The sequence below is a fragment of the Punica granatum genome, chromosome 1 (assembly GCF_007655135.1).
Source record: "Punica granatum isolate Tunisia-2019 chromosome 1, ASM765513v2, whole genome shotgun sequence".
Lineage (NCBI taxonomy): Eukaryota > Viridiplantae > Streptophyta > Magnoliopsida > Myrtales > Lythraceae > Punica > Punica granatum.
This window is the reverse complement of record NC_045127.1, coordinates 20,920,625-20,941,673: the sequence shown is the minus strand read 5'-3', so window position 1 is coordinate 20,941,673 and position 21,049 is coordinate 20,920,625.

Below are 21,049 nucleotides of genomic sequence, written 5' to 3'. Positions count from 1 at the left end.
TCAGGGGTCCGTCCCCCGGGTCTGTCCCGATTTCAAATTCCTGTTCAAGGGTCCGTCCTGACTTTTAAATTCATGTCACGGGTCCATCCCGATTTCAAATTCCTGTTCAAGGGTCCGTCCCGACTTTTAAATTCCTGTCAGGGGTCTGTCCCCCGGGTCCGTTCCGATTTCAAATTCCTGTTCAAGGGTCCGTCCGGACTTTTAAATCTCTGTTAGGGGTCCGTCCTGATTTCAAATTCCGGTTCAAGGGTCCGTCCCGACTTTTAAATTCCTATCAGGGGTCCGTCCCCCGGGTCTGTCCCGAACTTTACATTATGCTTCAGGTGCAATAGATCCCTTACATATCCAAAAGAAGAAAGGAGAAGATGGCCATTGGAGGTGCCATTTTGGTCATTATGATCAAATTGGGGTGCTTCTGAAAGTCATTGGCTGCATCATCTACCCGAGCACGCAGTCAAAGAGAGGCAAGCTGTCAGCACCCCGTTTTGACTCACCCATTCAAGCAATGTATATTAGCAATGATTCAGGCCACGACTTGAGTATTGATACAAAAGAAGGCTCGATAGAGTAAGAAATTACTATTCACCCTCAACTCAGCAGAGTCAAGCGGATGACATGGACAAACAGCAAAAGAACTTCTTGGGTCATCAAAAGCCAACAGAGTGATTATAGAGCTCAACAATGTCCAAAACCGGCATTTTCAGCATACCACATGGACAATCGTATTTTCCGATAGTTCGCTCGACCATCGGAAGATAACCATTATTGGACTCCAAAAATCCCATGCAGTGCCAAACAGATGAAAAGTGTCTCTGAACACATTTCGCAGATCATCTGCTCTATACAAAGCAATTTTCTGTATACAGACAACTTTTCAGTAGAAGTCCAAAAATGCTGGTTCACCAGAGAAAAGTTAATGCCTAATGTCAGATACAGCCACATCCAACAATTATAAAGAGCATGAACATTGCTTCAGATTGTTCTTCGGAAGTCACGCAAACACCTCGAATTACTCACAAGCGGCAAAACAAGCATATCCTTCAACGGAAAATCATCTCCGGAGACTACTCTAACAGAACATCGGCAATCCAAGTTAGCCATGAATTGCCCCAAAAACTACAACGGACAGACACAATTGGGAAAATCAGACTGCAATATCCCTTTTAGTTTCCCGAATGACCTCCGAATGGCAGAAAAGACCGTTTTCAACAGAAATTCATAACCGGATGTCCTTTTTACAGAAACTTGACCTCGGAATGTGAAATCCTCAGACGGAGTCTCACAATCCATGTAAACCCTCGAAACAGTGCTTTTAGGGTCTCAGAGACACCTTTTCAATCCTTCGGAGTTCATTCTCAATGAACAGAGATCGTAGTGATCTCCGGATCATCCAAGCAACTCAGAAGGTATTCTGAGAAATCCAACTTTGGACTCCTAGGACGTCTTCGGCTTCACATTTGCAATACCAGCTTAAGGATCAATTATTAGGTTTGATTGTCAATGCACGTCAAAACGACCAATACGGAATGCAAACAGGAGATGCGCATTCAGAAATGGCTAAATTTGCTATGATCGCCTGAAACGAGCAAAACCAGCTTCCGAGCCTAAAAATCGCACGATCATTCTTTAGGGCGAAATGGACAATCTTAGGCTCATTTGAATTGTTTTCGCATGCACAATGACAATTCGATGTTCGTTTGAGCCACGAACCTCGAACACGCGATCAATTGAGACCCGAACTTTGTCCCGAACTTTCCCTCAAGGCCGTGGGGCCCACGGCTCCTCCATGACCAGCCATGACTCCCTCTTGATCACCCTATCTCCTTTGGCTTCTTCTCCATGCAAGTTGTCTTCTCTTCCATGAAAATATCAAGCCTACAATTTGAAGACACCACTCCATCCTCATCAATGCTCATTAATGCTTCCAACTCTTCTCCATTAATGCAATGGATGAGGATTGAGCTTGATATTTCCTTAAAAAATTCGGATCCCCTAATCTATGCCCCTTAATTGCACTTTTCTTTCACTAATTGCACTTAAGCATAGCCTATATATATTTTATAAGTCATTAACTTAATCACAACTCACCACATGCCATCTCTCTAGCATTTCTCACTCTTCAAGAAGCTCTCCACACCCCTTTAGTTCCAGCAAAAATCGCAGCAAGCAAGGGCAAGCAAAACCAAGCAAAACCCTCAAAGACTTAAGTCGGAATCATGGTATTTACCATCCCGGGTTAAATCCAAACTTCACCAAACTTCATATCCCACATGTTTTCGCACAACCCTAGGGTGTCAAGAAGTCAAGAAATCCAAGAAAAAGCCATCGGTTTTAACCCAGCACGAAGAAACAGCTCGACTGCCTAGTCGGGTGGATTTTTTTGACTGTTCTTGCGGTTTTCTTTCAGATCGGGTCGATCCGAGACTCCTTTCACAAAACGACCACCACAGTTACCTCCAGGGGTTAGTTAGGATTCGGGGCCATTGACCTTGCCTCAAAATTCTATCGGGAGACACTGTGGCGATGTCCAACCCGACTGGTGCCAGATGGGTCTGAAATTCCAAACGTGCTCTATTTTTTGTGATCTTTACAGGGCTGTACGGGTCGACCCGATAACTATGGAACCAAACGACCACCACAGTCACCTCTGAGGGTCAGTTAGGAGTCAGGAGCCGTTGACCTTGCCTCAAAATTCAATCGAGAGCTTCCGTGGTGACGTCTGACCCGACTTGTGCCAGTCAGGTCTGTTTAGTGTTCCAGCCGGGTCTGTTTGTGCATTTCGGGTCTGTTCAACGAAAAAATAGCCCAAACCCGACCCAACAAAGGTCCAACCCGACTTCTAATAGTCCCATCCCGCATCCCAGGACTAGGTATGACCATTCCCGACTTAGAGGAGTTAGGACTTTTACATTCTCGTTGCGTTTATGGAGTTATAAGGGGTTTTATGCATGTTTTATTTCCAAGTTTTAATCTTTATGCAATTTCCATGTTATATCATGCGTGTTTATCATCGTTTAACGTGCTCGCATGTTGGGAAATGTTTAAATCGAAGTCGAGGAAACCATATCGATCCGGAAAAGCCGAGATAACTTTAGGATTAACCTCCTGGAGAGATAACCGAGGGTATTCTTGACCTTTTCGGGTCAAGACCGGATTCCTTGCCCCGATTTGAGTTGTTTCCTGAATCTTTATTTTTTCCCAAGTCCATGGAGCTGGTATTGTTTTATCAATTCCATAAATAACCTGTTTGTGCATGTTTGTATGCTTGAATGCCTTTTCTAAACTCTTGGCAATACCGGCATTGTTAAATACGTGTCATTTATCGTGTTTAACATTTGAGCATGCGAGAAATAGTCGAAATTGGGTTAAAGAGAATGCTTAAAACCCGAAACGGGTCAAGGAAACCCACGGCTATTTCCAAGAGGAAAGAGCCGAGAGTTCTTTGACCTTATTCGGGTTAAGAACGGTCTCTTCACCTCGTTGAAATCCATTTCTTGGATTTTGTGCAATTGCAATTTCAATATCGTCGTAAACCCCGCATGCTAACAACTTTAAAACATTGTTTTTAAAGTAAAAATGCATGAATTCAAGTATCGATGACTCTTTTGGGGCCATTTGGATTCCAAGGGTATTTTGGTCATTGTGACCAAATTATCCTCAACCTTCCTGAACCCATCTTGGTCACTGTGTCATGAATTGTTTTCATTAAATTAAGTTTTTCGGGCACTCAGACTTTATTCAATGGATCAATTTATGATTTGTCTGAGTAACTGTAACCTGCACATGTATTGCATTCGACATTTAATTTTAAGCTATAATCCACAAACGGGTTAATCGGGACGCTCACATGATTAAACCCACTTGGCACTAATAAGTTTGCATGAATTGGTGATTACCTAATAACTCGCGTCGATGAGTTGTCATGATACAAAAGATCTTTTTAGAACACTTCTGGTTAAATCGACCGGTTTTTTGGCTTTTTCGAGATTCTTGCACAACCCTGGACGATCCAAGGAATTGGTCGACACCGGCTACAAGCTGAGGTGGCCCACACTGCGATGTTTCCCTTTTCTTAAAACAATTTTCAAATAAAGGGCAAAATCGTCTTTTCACAATTCAACGACACTCCTAGGGTTAGCTTGACAGAAACACTACAGTATCAGGATAAGGATAGGCTACCTGTTTAGATGTAGGTTCATCTGCAAAGCCTTTCTTTATCCACAGATGAGTTTTTGTCATCCTATCGTAGACTCGGGTAACTAGAACGGTTATCTCTGTCACAAATCATGCAAAATTACTGATTAACATTTCACTCGACCTAACCACACACTAGATAATGGTTAGGTGGAACTCTAGGTTCCTAATCTAGAGTCAAAACATGAGTTTGGCTAATTCAGTGGTGATTCAGTGTCACAATACAGAACAGCTGTAAAAGCAATCAATACACATGAGATTTGACTCTATTTGTCAATTTCTCAAAGCAAAACCGAATGCAAAACGTTTTGCACGATTGCTTGTCTAGCATATAGCATTTGCTTACAAAATACTTTTGGGTTAATAACTTGTTAATCCATGTAAACTTGGCAATAACAAACACATTTTCTGAAATCTGCATGTTTGTTACTTTTCTGCTATTGCTTGTCTATGTGAGTCGAGCCCGACCCATAAGACGCATTGCACTTAGGGTTCAACGCCCTAACCATCGATCACGGGGTCCAACGCCCCATCCATTGAGAGCACTTGGATTTCAGTTTTTTGGTGTTTTCCTGAACTCACAGTGAGTCGGAGCGGAATAATAACCGAAAGCGAATCAACTGAGATTCAATCATTTGTAATTTGTATTTTATTGTTTTTTTGAGAGCATTGTAAGGATTTTACTTTGTACATTCATTCTGTAAGAACCCCAGTCGATGAGCGAACAGTCCGAGAGTCGAACTAATCGAATTGGTCCAATGCTTGCCTAGACTAAAGTAATCCCAAGATTTCACGGTTCTGGTTCATGCAGGAATTCAGACATCATAGTTTGATGAACTGTAACGCAAGATTGTGAACCGATTCCCCGACATACCGGCTTACTTCTCTATCGGCTACTCAACCGACATCGTTTAGTTCACTGAATTTTCGGTGTCAAAACGCGTAAGTCGAACGCAACTTAATTCACACGGTAAAAAATTAAAACATGCAAACCTAGCAAACCAGAGTACTGAAAGGGCGTGTGGGATATAGGCCCGCACGTAACATGAACCCCCGAACTCGGACTTTTCGGTTCCGCACAGATCAATGCCCTAGCAAAACTAGGTGTTCCATACCCCTAGACCCGGGTTACTTATCCGCCCTCGACCTTCGGGTCGTAAAATGATAAGTGGCGACCCCATTTCATGCGTGTCCGTCACGTGTCCCCACGGGAAGGTGGACACTCCCAAGCCAAAGCGCACAATGCGAGCCCCAACGAGAGTCCACATTCGGGTCCGTACAGCGACCAAAAGAAATGTTCTCTCAAAATATCCAAAGTCTTAACTACCCCGACATGACCCATAAGACCTCCCCCATGCGACTAAAGCATAAGTAATTCACGCATAGAAGAATTAGGAATGCATAGCTTATTCTCCCTAAATGAGAATTTGTCATGCTTATAGAACTTACCAAATGCACCCTTTTCACATGCAGTATAAATAGCACCAAAGTCAGAATCTTGCATGTACAGCTCCTAAGGATGTTCGAACCTAAGAAATTTTGCATTTAGAATAGAGATAAGTACATACCTCCGTGATAATGCATCAGCTACCACGTTTTCCTTTCCATGCTTGTACTGAATCACGTATGAAAACATCTCTATGAATTTGACCCACTTGGTATGTTTCCGATTCAGCTTGTTTTGCCCTCTCAAATGCTTCAATGATTCGTGGTCCTTGAGTATGAAAAATTCCTTCGACCACAAGTAGTGCTGTCACGTCTCTAATGCGCAGACCAAAGCATAGAGTTCCTTGTCATATGTAGAATAATTCAAAGCGGCTCTACTTAGCTTCTCACTAAAGTAGGCAATCGGTCGTTTTTCCTGCATCAACACAGCACCTATACCGATCCCAGAAGCATCACATTCTATCTCAAAAGTTTTCAAAAAATCAGGTAAAACTAATAAAGGTGCAGTACGAAGCCTTTTCTTAATCAAATTAAATGCATGCTCTTGCTCGACTCCCCATTTGAAACCAGTATCTTTCTTAACAACTTTCGTCAATGGTGTAGCCAACGTGCTAAAATCCCGCACAAATCTCCTATAAAAGCTGGCTAGACCATGAAAACTTCTTACCTTGGTTACGGATTTCGGCGTCGGCCAATCCTTAATTGCTTTGACCTTATCCTCATCAACCTGAATACCCCTAGAACTAACAAAAAATCCCAAAAACACAACTCGATCCATGCAAAATGTACATTTCTTCAGCTTAGCATATAGTTGTTCATGTCTCAATGCTTGAAGAACACGCTGCAAATGATAGATATGATCATTCAAGCTCTTACTATAAACCAAGATATCATCGAAATATACAACCACGAATTTTCCAATGAAGGCACGCAAAACATGATTCATGAGCCTCATGAAAGTACTAGGCGCATTAGTCAATCCAAATGGTATAACTAACCCTTCATATAAACTATGTTTCTTTTAAAGCGGTTTTCCACTCATCACCATCTTTCATCCTAATCTGATGGTATCACCTTTTCAAGTCTATCTTTGAAAATAAAGTAGAACCATGCAATTCATCTAACATATCATCTAATCGAGGAATGAGATGTCGATACTTTCCCGTGATTTTGTTCACAGCACAACAATCAATAAACATGCGCCACGAACCATCTATCTTTGGTACTAACAACACCGGAACCGCACAAGGACTCATGATCTCACGCACGTGCCCGTTAGCTAACATTTTGTCCACTTGTCATTGTAGCTCCTTTGTCTCCTCCGGATTACATCTATAAGCTGGCCGATTCGGAATCGCAGCTCCAAGCACAAAGTCGATTTGATGCTCGATTCCCCTTACTGGTGGTAAACCCTTAAGTAACTCCTCGAGAAAGACATCTCCAAACTCCTGCAAAAGAGAGGTAACACAACTTGATAAAGAAGAATTAAGGCCAGAGAAGTAAGCCTCTTTGTAAACGAACAAGATCATTGGGCGATTAGGTTTGGAAGCACTCTTGATCTCTCTTTCTTTTGCATAGAAACCCATATTTTTCTCATTTTTTCTCTACTAATTATTTCTTCTCATCTAAAGCTGAGTTCTCTTTCTTTTCACTCTCTCGGTTAAATAATGTGGACCTCATGAAGGATCGTGAAACCCGACGACCAACTTGAATTGTTTCCTAGATCGCCAAACACCGATTTAGATGAAGATGATTATTGACCTGTTGTTTATGGAGAAATAAGAACCAACAATATCAAGACAAGGATTATTGACCCATTATTCATGAAGAAACAAGAACCAATAATATCAAATTGTGCCGAACATTCACAAGCTGTGACAGTTGTTTGTTCGAAGGAGTTCAATGAAGAACAAAGGAGAAAATCTCACCAAAAAATACCATAATAGTCTCTCTATGATCAGCTACTCAGCCTCCTTTATTTAAGCCTAGGAGAAAATGGAAACTAATAAATTTGGCAACTGGATTAACCTTAGTTTCCTAAAGCTAGAAATAACAGAGGAAATTAAATAAAGGCTATCTAGAATAGTTGGCAATCTTTTACTCCATCTTCAGCATCTCTTGAGTTCCCTTATGCGTCTAATTCAATTTTGGGTTGGCTATCAACTATCTCATGGCCAGTCAGTTGAATAAATCCCTTTGGAGGTCCAATTAAATTAGACTCCTCTTGGCCAAAAAAGCCCATTAACAAGCTCTCCACAGCTTATTGGATTTGTCTGGCCTTCACTCGTGTGATTGGCCCACTCGGAACAAGCAAGCCTCCAAGATCTTGTGCATCAGCTCCCACTTCACGAATGCGGCTTCGAAGCTCCTGTGCATCAACCTCATTATCATGCCCACGATCCTCATCATTCCCTCGCTCTTCAAAAGGATTCGTCCTCGAATCGTAACCTATATCAATCGGAGAAAGATCAGAAACATTGAAAGTTGGGCTAACATTATACTCACCTGGTAAATCTATTTTGTAAGAAATATCATGTATCTTGGCTGTGACTCGGAATGGTCAACTTCCTCGTGGACTCAATTTGGATTTCCGTTGGTTTGGAAATCTGTCCTTCCTCATATAAACCAACAACCAATCTCTTGGTTCAAAAGTCACTTTCTTTTGTCCCATGTTGGCACTTCAACATATTATTCATTCTTCTTCGAGATATGTTGCCTCACTTCTTCAAGAATTCTTTTAACCATATCTGTCTTTTTCTTTCCATCAAGACTAAAAATCTCACTCATAGGCAAAAGGATTAGATTCAAAGGTGTTAATAGATTAAAACCATACACAATCTGAAATGGTGAGAAGTTCGTAGAAGAATGCACTTTACGATTATAGACAAACTCAATAAACGGTATGCAATCTTCCCAAGACTTCAAAGTGCTTTTTATGACAGTGCGAAGAAGAGTGGACGACATCCTATTAACCACCTCGGTTTGCCCAGCCATTTGGGGATGACAAGTAGTTGAAAACAACAATTTAGTTCCTAAGTTTCCCCATAAGACGCGCCAAAAATGACTCAAGAACTTACCATCCCAATCACTAACTATGGTCTTAGGTATCCCATGCAATCGCAGTCCTATGATGAAATCCATGGATAGATTAGTCCATGGCTCATTAGAAACAGGTAAAGGCATATGCATTCCATGGGGTTTGACTGTTGATTTCGCCTAATTACAAGTAACACATTTAGAGCAAATTCTCCCCACGGCTCTCTTCATATGCAGCCAAAAGAAATGTTCTCTCAAAATATCCAAAGTCTTAAGTACCCCGAAATGACCCATAAGACCTCCCCCATGCAACTCAAGCACAAGTAATTCATGCATAGAAGAATCATGAATGCATAGCTTATTCTCCCTAAATAAGAATTCGTCATGCTTATAGAACTTACCAAATGCATCCTTTTCACATGCACTATAAGTAGCACCAAAGTCAGAATCTTGCATGTACAACTCCTTAGGATGTTCAAACCCAATAAATTTAGCGGTTAGAGTAGAGATAAGTACATACCTTCGTGATAATGCATCAGCTACCACGTTTTCCTTTCATTGCTTGTACTAAATCACGTATGGAAATATCTCTATGAATTCGACCCACTTGGCATGTTTTCGATTCAGCTTGTTTTGCCCTTTCAAATGCTTCAATTATTCGTGGTCCGTGTGTATGACAAATTCCTTCGACCACAAGTACTGCTGCCACGTCTCCAATGCGCGGACCAAAGCATAGGGTTCCTTTTCATATGTAGAATAATTCAAAGCGGCTCCACTTAACTTCTCACTAAAGTAGGCAATCGGTCGTTTTTCTTGCATCAACACAGCACCTATACCGATGACGGAAGCAACACATTCTGTCTCAAAAGTTTTCAAAAAATCCAGTAAAACGAATGAAGGTGCAGTACAAAGCCTTTTCTTAATCAAATTAAATGCATGCTCTTGCTCGACTCACCATTTGAAACTTGTATCTTTCTTAACAACTTCCGTCAATGGTGCAGCCAACGTGCTAAAATTCCGCACAAATCGCCTATAAAAGCTGGCTAAACCATGAAAACTTCTTACCACGGTTACCGATTCCGGGGTCGGCTAATCCTTAATTGCTTTCACCATATCTTTATCAACCTGAATACCCTTGGAACTAACAACAAATCCCAAAAACACAACTCGATCCATGCAAAATGTACATTTCATCAGGTTAGCATATAATTGTTCATGTTTCAATGCTTGAAGAACACGCTGCAAATGATAGATATGATCATTCAAGCTCTTACTATAAACCAAGATGTCATCGAAATAGACAACCACGAATTTTCCAATGAAGGCACGCAAAATATGATTCATAAGCCTCATGAAAGTACAAGGAGCATTAGTCAATCCAAATGGTATAACTAACCATTCATATAAACCATGTTTTTTTAAAAGTGGTCTTCCACTCATCACCATCTTTCATCCTAATCTGATGGTATCAGCTTTTCAAGTCTATCTTTGAAAATAAAGTAGAACCATGCAATTCATCCAACATATCATCTAATCGAGGAATGAGATGTCGTTACTTTACCGTGATTTTGTTCACAGCACGGCAATCAACAAACATGCGCCACGAACCATCTTTCTTTGGTACAAACAACACCGGAACCGTACAAGGACTCATGCTCTCACGCACATGCCCGTTAGCTAACATTTTGTCCACTTGTCATTGTAGCTCCTTTGTCTCCTCCGGATTACTTCTGTAAGCTGGCCGATTCGGAATCGTAGCTCCAGGCACAAAGTCCATTTGATGCTCGATTCCCCTTCCTGGTGGTAAACTCTTAGGTAACTCCTCGGGGAAAGACATCTCCAAACTCCTGACAAAGAGAGGTAACACAACTTGGCAAAGAAGAATTAAGGTCAGAAAAGTAAGCCTCTTTGTAAATGAACAAGATCATTGGGCGATTAGGTTTGGAAGCACTCTTGATCTCTCTTTCTTTTGCATAGAAACTCATCTTTTTCTCTTTTTTTCTCTACTGACTCTTTCTTCTCATCTAAAGCTGAGTTCTCTTTCTTTTCACTCTCTCGGTTAAATAATGCGGACCTCACGAAGGATTGTGAAACTCGACGACCAACTTGAATTGTTTCCTAGATCGCCAAACACAGATTTAGATGATGATGATTATTGACCCGTTGTTTATGGAGAAACAAGAACCAACAATATCAAGACAAGGATTATTGACCCATTGTTTATGAAGAAACAAGAACCAATAATATCAAATTGTGCATGTACGGACCCGAATGTGGACTCTCGTCGGGGCCCGCATGCGCGCTTTTGGATCACGCGGCTTGGGAGTGTCCACCTTCCTGTGGGGACTCGTGACGGACACGGGTTGGAAGGAGTCGCCACTTATCATTTTACGACCCAAAGGTCGAGTGCGGATAAGTTACTCGGGTCTAGGAGTATGGAACACCTAGTTTTGCTAAGGCAATGGTCTGTAAGGAACCGGAAAGTCCGAGTTCGGGGATTCATGTTACGTGCGAGCCTATATCCCGCACGCCCTTTAGGTACTCTGGTTTGCTAAGCTTGAATGTTTTAATTATTTATCGCTTGAATTAAGTTGAGCTTGACTCGCACGTTTTGACACCGTAAATTCGATGAATTAAGCAATATCGGTTGAGAAGCCGAGAGAGAAGTAAATCTGTGTATCGGGGAATTGGTTCACAATCTTGCGTTACAGTTCATCAAACCATGGAGGTTGAATTCCTGCATGAACTAGAACCGCGTAATCTCGGATTTACTTTTGACTGGGCATGCACGAAACCGATTCGAATGATTCGACTCTCGGACCATTTGTTTATCGACTGAGATTCTTACAAAATGAACGTACAACATAAAAACCCTTACAATACTCTCAGAAAAATACAACAAATTATAAATTACAGAGGGGTGAATCTCAGTCGACTTGCATTCGGTTATTATTCCACTCTAACTCAACATGAGTTTTGGGAAAAACCGATAAACTGAAATTCGAGCGCTCTCACTGAATAGGGCGTCGGACCCTGTGAGTGTTGATCAGGGCGTTGAACCCTGTGATCGATGAATAGGGCATTGGACCCTAAGTGCAATGCGTCCTATGGGTCGGGTTCGACTCGTATGGACAAACATTAAACATGATACATAACACGTGTTTTATAAAGGCGGTATTGTCATGATTTTGCAAAACGCATTTAAACATACAAGCATGCACAAATATGTTATGTATGAAATCGATAAAACAATACCGACTTCATGCATGTGGAAAAACACGAGGAAACTCGGGAATCGAACTTGGATCGGTCTAAGAAGGCCGATCTTAACCCGAGGAAAGCAAGCCAAGCCTCGGTCACTTCTTCTTGAGGCAAACCCGAGAGCTCTTTTGCTTGTTTCAGGTCGGGATGGTCTTCCGAGTGACGATCCAAACGTTTCCCAACATGCTAACATGTTATATGATGACAAGCATGCATAATATAATGTGAAAATGCATGAAAATTAAATCTTGCATATGGAATATGTCATACACTCCATATCACTCCATAGCCATGCAAAATTATAGAAGGCCCTAACTCCTCTAAGTCGAGAATGTTCTACCTAGCCTCGGGATACGAGGAAAGAGTCGAGGAAGTGTTCGAGAGTCGAGTGACTTGGTTGAACGCTTGGAATGGTGCTCAGGTGCAAAGGATGCATGCTCGGGCAAGGATGGGAACGGGGGCGCGCGGGCGGAGCGCTGGGGCGCGCGAGCATGCACGTTGGGGCGTATGGCGCGTGGTGGACAGGAGTCTGGCGCTCGGGCGTGCGTGCGAACGGGCGTCTGGCACACTTCTGTGCGTGCGGGCGCGCGGGCTCGCTGCTGTGCGCGCGGGCTCGCTGCTGTGCGCTCGGTGACGGGTGTACTGTTCACCCGAGAGCACGTCCTTCACCCGAAATGAAGAAATCAACCTGAAATAATGAGCAAATGACTTCAAACCAAAAATCTAAGTTCATAAATGAACTCCTCAGGTCCAAAACATGTGGTCCATGGAGTTTGAGAATTTTCGAACTTAAGTCGGGATGATGAACATCAGCTTCCGACTTAAGAACTCAAAGCTTTCTTGGGGTTTTCTTCGGTTTTTCTCTCTTGGTTTTGAAGTATTGAAGCTTGCTAGTTTTGGCTATGGAGTTGAGAGCTTTTCTTGAGGGAGAAAGTTTGGTGAGAGTGTGCAAGAAGAGAGTCATTAAGTTAATGACATTTGGACAATATATAAGAAAGCTTAAGTGCAAGATTATTGAAGAAAAGTGCAATTAGGGCCATGGATTAGTGGAATCCGAATTTTTTAATCAAGATGAGGATGAAGACTTCTTCCATTGCATTGATGAGGAAGAGCCAAATGCATTGATGGTGAGTTGAAGTTGGAGTGTTGAAGAGGAATTGTGTGCTTGATATTTTGGAAGAAGATAAGGCAAGTTGCAATGGAGAAGAAGACAAAGGACATGGATGGCAATGGCATGGATGAGGCGGTCATAGGTGTGGCCGTGGGTCCTACGGGTCGTGAGGTAAGTTCGGGACAAAGTTCGGGTTTTCGATTGATCGAGCGTTTGAGGCTCGTTACTAAAACGAACGTCGAATTGTCATTGTGCGCACGAGAACAGTTCAAACGAGCCCGAAATAATCCATTTTGCCCAAGGGAATGCCCTTGTGATTTTTGGGCTCGGAAGCCAGTTTTGCTCATTTCGAGCGATTGGAGCAAAGTTAGTCGTTTCTGAATGTGCATCTCGGGTCTGCATTCCGAATCGGTCGTTTTGACATGCATTGTCTATTAGACTAAATTATTGATTAATAAGCCAGTATTGTCAATGTGAAGCCGGAGACGTCCTAAGAGTCCGAAGCTGGATTTCTCAGAATGCTTTCTGAATTGCTTGGGCGAGCCGGAGATCGCTGTAACCTCTGTTCTTTGAGAGCTGGGCTCGAAGGACTAGAAAATTGCATCTGAAACCTTAAAACGGTGTTCTAAGGGTTTAGATGGATTGTGAGATTCTGTCTGGGGATTTCACGTTTAGCGTTGAGATGAGTAGCACTGGGTTTGCCAACCTTTCGGCGTCAAGTTTCCACGAAAAGGACCTCCGTTTATGAATTTCCGTTGAAAACGGACTTTTTTGCTCTTCGGTGGTCACTCGGGAAATTAAAAGAGATATTGCAGTCTGATTTGCCCAATTGCATATGTTCGCTGTAGTTTTATGACCAATGCATGGCTAACTTGGTTTGCCGATGTTCTATCAAACCAGTCTTCAGCGATGCTCTTCCGAGGAGGGATATGCTTGTTTTGTCGCTCGGAAGTCATTCTGGGTGTCTATATGGCTTCCAAAAGATAATCTGAAGCATTGTTCGTACTCTGTATACTTGTAAGGCGTGGCCATTTCTGACATTTGGAATTAACTTTTCTCCAGGGAACCAGCATTTTTAGAATTCCACTGAAAAGTTGTTTGTATACAGAAAATTGTTCTGTATAGAGCAGATGACTTGCAAAATGCTTTTGAAGACACTTTTTATCTGTTTGGCACTGATGTGGATTTTTGGAGTCCAATATTGGCCATCTTCCGATAGTCGAGCGAACTATCGGAAAATGGGACTATTCGAATGAACTTTGTAAATGCCGGTTTTGGACATTGTTGAGCTCTCTGGTCACCCTGTTGGCTTCCGATGACCAAGGCCATTCTTCTGTCATGTGTATATATCATCTGCTCAAATTTGATGACTTGAGGTGAATAGTGATTTTCAAGCTTTGTTGAGCCCTTCAACTGTATACACACTCGAGTCATAGCATTGTATGTTGTCAATGAGCCTTGTTTGCTTGACGAACCAAAATGGGGTGCTGACAGTGCCGAACATTCACAAGCTCTCACAGTTGTTGGTTCGAAGGAGTTCAATGAAGAACAAAAAAGAAAATCTCACCAAAAAATACCACAATAGTCTCTCTATGATCAGCTACTCAGCCTCCATTATATAAGCCTAAGAGAAAATGGAAACTAATAAACATGGCAACTGGATTAACCTTAGTTTCCTAAAGCCAGAAATAACAGAGGAAATTAAATAAAGGCTATCTAGAATAGTTGGCAGTCTTTTACTCCATCTTCAGCATCTCTTGACTTCCCTTATGCATCTAATCCAATTTTGGGTTGGCTATCAACTCTCTCATGGCAAGTCAGTTGAATAAATCCCTTTGGAGGCCCAATTAAATTAGATGCCTCTTGGCCCAAAAAGCCCATTAACAAGCTCTCCATAGCTTGTTAGATTTGTCTGGCCTTCGCCCGTGTGATTGGTCCACTCGGAACAAGCAAGCCTCCAAGATCTTGTGCATCAGCTCCCACATTGCGAATTTGGCTTCGAAGCTCTTGTGCATCAACCTCATTACCATGCCCACGATCCTCATCATTCCCTCGCTCTCCAAAAGGATTCGTCCTCGAATCGAGACCTATATCAATCGGAGAAAGATTAGAAACATTAAAAGTTGGGCTAACATTATACTCACCTGGTAAATCTATTTTGTAAGCATTATCATGTATCTTGGCTGCGACTGGGAATGGTCAACTTCCTTGTGGACTCAATTTGGATTTCCGTTGGTTTGGAAATCTTTCCTTCCTCATATGAACCCACACCCAATCTCCTGGTTCAAAAGTCACTTTCTTTCGTCCCATGTTGGCACGTTCAACATATTGTTCATTCTTCTTCAAGATATGTTGCCTCGCTTCTTCATGAATTCCTTTAACCATATCTGTCTTTTTCTTTCCGTCAAGACTAAAAATCTCACTCATAGGCAAAGTAATTAGATTCAAAGGTGTTAATAGATTAAAACCATACACAATCTGAAATGGTGAGAAGTTCGTAGAAGAATGCACTGTACGATTATAGACAAACTCAATAAACGGTATGCAATCTTCCCAAGACTTCAAAGTCCTTTTTATGACAGTGCGAAGAAGAGTGGACGACATCCTATTAACCACCTCGGTTTGCCCATCCGTTTGGGAATGACGAGTGGTTGAAAACAACAATTTAGTTCCTAACTTTCCCCATAAGACGCGCCAAAAATGACTTAAGAACTTACCATCCCAATCACTAACTATGGTCTTAGGTATCCCATGCAATCGCACTACCTCCATAAAGAACAAATCAACAATATGTGTGGCATCATCAGTTTTGCGGCATGGAATAAAATGAGCCATCTTAGAAAATCGATCCACAACTACGAAATGGAATCTTGTCCTTTATTAAACCTAGGCAATCCTAGAATGAAATCCATGGACAGATCAGTCCAAGGCTCATTAGGAACAGGTAAAGGCATATGCATTCCATGGGGTTTGACTGTTGACTTCGCCTAATTACAAGTAACACATTTAGAGCAAATTCTCCCCACAACTCTCTTCATATGCAGCCAAAAGAAATGTTCTCTCAAAATATCCAAAGTCTTAACTACCCCAAAATGAGCCATAAGACCTCCCCCATGCGACTCAAGCACAAGTAATTCACGCATAGAAGAATTATGAATGCATAGCTTATTCTCCCTAAATAAGAATTCGTCATGCTTATAGAACTTACCAAATGCACCCTTTTCACATGCACTATAAATAGCACCAAAGTCAGAATCTTGCATGTACAACTCCTTAGGATGTTCAAACCCAAGAAATTTAGCGGTTAGAGTAGAGATAAGTACGTACCTTCGTGATAATGCATCAGCTACCAAGTTTTCCTTTCCTTGCGTGTACTAAATCACGTATGGAAATATCTCTATGAATTCGACCCACTTGGCATGTCTTCGATTCAGCTTGTTTTGCCCTTTCAAATGCTTCAATTATTCGTGATCCGTGTGTATGACAAATTCCTTCGACCACAAGTATTGCTGCCACGTCTCCAATGGGCGAACCAAAGCATAGAGTTCCTTTTCATATGTAGAATAATTCAAAGCGGCTCCACTTAGCTTCTCACTAAAGTAGGCAATCAGTCGTTTTTCCTGTATCAACACGGCACCTATACCGATCCCGGAAGCATCACATTCTATCTCAAAAGTTTTTAAAAAATCAAGTAAAACCAATAAAAGTGCAGTACAAAGCCTTTTCTTAATCAAATTAAATACATGCTCTTGCTCGACTCCCCATTTGAAACCAGTATCTTTCTTAACAACTTCCGTCAATGGTGCAGCGAACGTACTAAAATCCGGCACAAATCGCCTATAAAAGCTGGCTAGACCATGAAAACTTCTTACCTTGGTTACGGATTTCGGCAGCTTAGGATATAGTTGTTCATGTCTCAATGCTTGAAGAACACGCTGCAAATGATGTAATTGATAATTCAAGCTCTTACAATAAACCAAGATGTCATCGAAATATACAACCACGAATTTTCCAATGAAGGCACGCAAAACATGATTCATGAGCCTCATGAAAGTACTAGGAACATTAGTCAATCCAAATGGCATAACTAACCATTCATATAAACCATGTTTTGTTTTGAAGGTGGTTTTCCACTCATCACCATCTTTCATCCTAATTTGATGGTATCAGCTTTTCAAGTCTATCTTTGAAAATAAAGTAGAACTATGCAATTCATCCAACATATCATCTAATCGAGGAATGGGATGTCGATACTTTGCCGAGATTTTGTTCACGGCACGGCAATCAACACACATGCGCCACGAACCATCTTTCTTTGGTACCGATAACATTGGAACCGCACAAGGACTCGTGCTCTCACGCACATGCCCGTTAGCTAACAGCTCGTCCACTTGTCTTTGTAGCTCCTATGTCTCATTCGGATTACGTCGGTAAGCTGGCCGATTCGGAATCGCAGGTCCAGGTACAAAGTCGATTTGATGCTCGATTCCCTTTACTGGTGGTAAACCCTTGAGTAACTCCTCGGGAAAGACATCTCCAAACTCCTGCAAAATAGAGGTAACACAACTTGGCAAAGAAAAATTAAGGTTAGATAAATAAGCCTCTTTGTAAACGAACAACATCATTGGGCGATTAGTTTTGGAAGCACTCTTTATTTCTCTTACTTTTGCATAGAAACTCATATTTTTCTCTTTTTTCTCTACTAACTCTTTCCTCTCATCTAAAGCTCAGCTCTCTTTCTTTTCACTCTCTCAGTTAAATAATGCGAACCTCACGAAGGATTGTGAAACTCGACGACCAGCTTGAATTGTTTCCCAGATCGCCAAACATAGATTTAGATGAAAACGATTATTGACCCGTTGTTTGTGGAGAAACAATAACCAACAATATCAAGACAAGGATTATTGACCCATTGTTTATGAAGAAACAAGAACCAATAATATCAAATTGTGCCGAACATTCACAAGTTATCACAGTTGTTCGTTCAAAGGAGTTCAACGAAGAACAAATGAGAAAATCTCACCAAAAATACCATAATAGTCTCCCTATGATCAGCTACTCAACCTCCTTTATATATGCCTAGGAGAAAATGGAAACTAATAAACTTGGCAACTGGATTAACCTTTGTTTCCTAAAGCCAGAAATAACATAGGAAACTAAATAAAGGCTATTTAGAATAGTTGGCAGACTTTTACTCCATCTTCAGCATCTCTCGACTTCTCTTATGCCTCTAATCCAATTTTGGGTGGGCTATCAACTATATCATGGCAAGTCAGTTGAATAAATCCCTTTGGAGGCCCAATTGAATTAGACTCCACTTGACCCGTAAAGCCCATCAACAAGCTCTCCATAGCTTATTCGATTTGTCTGGCCTTCGCCCGCGTGATTGGCCCACTCGGAACATGCAAGCCTCCAAGATCTTGTGCATCAGCTCCCTCTTCACGAATCCAGCTTCCAAGCTCCTGTGCATTAGCCTCATTGTCATGTCCGCGTTCCTCGTCATTCCCCCGCTCTTCAAGAGTATTCTTCCTCGAATCGAGACCTACATCAATCCGAGAAATATCAAAAACATTAAAAGTTGGGCTAACATTACTCTCACTTGGTAAATCTATTTTGTAAGCATTATCATTTATCTTGGCTATGACTTGGAATGGACCAATTCCTCATGGACTCAATTTGGATTTCCGTTGGTTTGGAAATCTTTCCTTCCTCATATGAACCCACACCCAATCTCCTGGTTTAAAAGTCACTTTCTTTCGTCCCTTGTTGGCACGTTCAACATATTGTTCATTCTTCTTCAAGATATGTTGCCTTGCTTCTTCATAAATTCTTTTCACCATATCTGCTTTTTTCTTTCCGTCAAGACTAGAAATCTCACTCATAGGCAAAGGGAGTAGATTCAAAGGTGTTAATGGATTAAAACCATACACAATTTGAAATGGTGAGAAGGTAGTAGAAGAATGCACTGTACGATTATAGGGAAACTCAATAAACGGTATGTAATCTTCCCAAGACTCCAAATTCCATTTTATGACAGTGCGAAGCAGAGTGGACAACGTACTATTAACCACCTCGGTTTGCCTATCCGTTTGGGGATGACAAGTAGTTGAAAACAACATTTTAGTTCCCAACTTTCCCAGAAGACCTGCCAAAATGACTCAAGAACTTAGCATCCCGATCACTAACTATGGTCTTAGGTGTCCCATGCAATTGCACTACCTCCCTAAAGAACAAATCAACAATATGTGTGGCATCATCAGTTTTACGGCATGGAATAAAATGAGCTATCTTAGAAAATCGATCCACAACTACGAAAATGGAATCTTGTCCTTTACTAGACCTAGGCAATCCTAGGATGAAATCCATGGATAGTTCAATCCAAGACTCATTAGGAACAGGTAAAGGTATATGCATTCCATGGGGTTTGACTGTTGATTTCGCCTTCTTACAAGTAACACATTTAGAGCAAATTCTCTCCACAGCTCTCTTCATATGCGGCAAAAAAAATGTTCTCTCAAAATATCCAAAGTCTTAGCTACCCCGAAATGACCCATAAGACCTACCCCATGCGACTCAAGCATAAGTAATTCACACATAGAAGAATTCCATAAATAAGAATTCGTTATGCTTATGGAACTTACCAAATGCACCCTTTTCACATGCACTATAAATAGCACCAAAGTCAGAATCTTGCATGTACAACTTCTTACGATGTTCAAACCCAAGAAATTTACCATTTAGAGTAGAGATAAGTACATACCTCCGTGATAATGCATCAGCTACCACATTTCCTTTTCTTGCTTGTACTAAATCACGTATGGAAACATCTCTATGAATTCGACCCACTTGACATGTCTCCGATTCAGCTTGTTTTGCCCTTTCAAATGCTTCTATTATTCGTGGTCCGTGTGTATGACAAATTCCTTCTACCACGAGTAGTGCTTGTGCGCACCCGAGTTTTAATCTCGTCGGGGTGCGCATAAGCGTGCCTACACAACGCGGCTTGGGAATGTCCACCTTACTGGGGACACGCGACGGACGCGCGTAAGAAGAAGTCGCCACCTACCATTTTTCAACCTGGAGGTCGAGGGCCGGTAAATTACCCGAGTCTTGGGGTGTGGGATACACCTAGTATGTTAAGGCAATGGTCTGTACGGAACCGGAATTTCCAAATTCGGGGGTTCTATTATGTGTGGGCCTATATCCCACACGCCCTTTCGATACTCTACCTTGCTAGGCTTGCTGTTTATTATTTATTTACCACATAGATTAGGTTGCACTCTCTTTGCCCGTTTTGACACCGTAAAATTGATGAATTGATCGATTCGAATCAAGAATCCGAAAGGGAAGTAGGTTTGTGCATCGAATAAACGATTCGCTATCCTAGCTATGGTTCGTCGAACCGTGGTGGTCGATTCCCCATGCGAACTGAAACCGCGAAATGTTAAATCTACTTGTCGTTCGGGTAAATGAACCGATTCAATCGATTATGCGCTTGGACCTCTCGCTTGCCAAATCAGGGATTCTTACAAATGAATGAATGTACAAATAAAGTTCCTTACAATGTACTCTCAAAAAAATACATAATACAACTAAACAAATGAATCCCCGATCAGTTCGCATTGGGTCAATAGTCCACTCCAGCTCAACGTGTGTTTGAAATGACTGACAAATAAATTAAAGCAACGCGGGCTCAAAAAGTAGATGGTCCGGTCCGATCGGACCAACGGGCAACAAGAGAACCGATTAATTCTCATGGTAACCGTTGAACCGATCGAACTCCCGGGTGATATCTAACCACGTTTCACACACTCGATCCAAATCGCCCTCCACATGGGCCGTACTTGGAGCGTGATGGTGACTTGAGGTTAGATCCCATACCGCACTCGGGTTGCGCTCCTTTAGTGTATGAGGGGCGTTGGACCCCGTGATCGAGGTTTGGGGCGTTGGACTTTGTGCAATACGTAACCTATGGGTTCGGACCCAAACCGCAACAAATCA